The following is a 1,210-nucleotide window of genomic DNA, read 5'->3' as shown; positions in this document are numbered from 1 at the left end:
TTTTTTTTTTAAGGTAGGGTCTCACAATGTAACCCCGGTTTTAAATTCACTGTATAGAACAGGCTGGCCTAAAATTCAGAGATATACACCTGCTTCTTCCTGAAGGTGATGGGGCTAAAGGTATGTGCTGCCTCTGGCAAATGAAGAATTCTTTTCCTGGCATTTCTGTTATCCCATAATCTTCCCCTTCTGCAGGATTTGTGTTTGCCATTTCATACTTTGAGCTGTAATTTGCACATCTTTGGGTTGCAGGAATCTTTTTTGTTCTATCATCTTTTATTTTATATTAAAGTTGTTTTTTGTTTTTGTTTTTGTTTGATCGTTTTTTGGTTTTTGAGACAGGGTTTCTCTGTGCAGTCCTGGCTGTCCTGTAGACCAAGCTGGCCTCAACTCAGAAATCCACCTTCCTCTGCCTCCCAAGGGCTGGGATTAAAGGCATGCGCCACCACTGCCCGGCCTTTAAAGATATTTTTATTTATGTGTATGAGTGTTTTGCCTGGATGTATGTGTGCCCACCACATGTGTGCAGGGCCCACAGAGGCCAGAGGAAGAAGTTGGATCCCCAGGAACTGGAGTTATAGTTCATTGTGAGCCACTGTGTGGGTGCTGGAAACTGAATTTGGATCCTCTACAAGAGCAGCAAGTGCTTAACTTGTGAGCTGTCTCTGCAGCCCTGGTCTGTTTACTTTTATAAGCTCTCCTTAGTGCTCAGTCTTCACCTAGGACTCAGGATCCCTGCCACTATTTAAAGAAAAATGGGTGACAGTAACAGGGATAGTGATTTAACAACAAACCTGACACTAATATGCAGTAAAAAGCAAGTGCCTTTCAATTTCACCCCCTTAATGAGGTACAGGAAGAACAGGATGTTGTGATAGAGGAGGTGTGAGGGTTATTAAAGCTAAAGAAAGTTATAATGAATAAGTAATTGTGGAGATCATACGGAAATGGAGAAAGACAAAAATTACAAATTTCAATTGAGCAAAAAAAAAAAATAGTAATTAAGAAGTCTGTTACAGGGCTGGGAAAGGAGCTCAGAGGTAGAAGGCCTGGGAGAGAGAGGAAAGGGGGAGGGAGGAAACAGGGAAGGAAGGAAGGAAAAGGAAGGAAGGAAGCAGGGAAGGAAGGAAGGAAGGAAGGAAGGAAGGAAGGAAGGAAGGAAGGAAGGAAGGAAGGAAAAGGAAGGAAAAGGAAGGAAAAGGAAGGAAGG

General features: G+C 42.6%; 1 protein-coding gene across 1 annotated transcript in view; it reads left to right on the top strand.

Moving 5' to 3' along the window:
* Positions 1-1,210, top strand: part of Dnah6 (dynein axonemal heavy chain 6) — a 195,330-nt gene that overhangs the window by 95,882 nt on the left and 98,238 nt on the right. The gene's annotated exons all lie outside the window — the stretch shown is intronic.

This window comes from Mus caroli, chromosome 6 (assembly GCF_900094665.2).
Source record: "Mus caroli chromosome 6, CAROLI_EIJ_v1.1, whole genome shotgun sequence".
Lineage (NCBI taxonomy): Eukaryota > Metazoa > Chordata > Mammalia > Rodentia > Muridae > Mus > Mus caroli.
The sequence above is the reverse complement of the archived record's forward strand: the minus strand, read 5'-3'. Positions and strand labels throughout refer to the sequence as shown.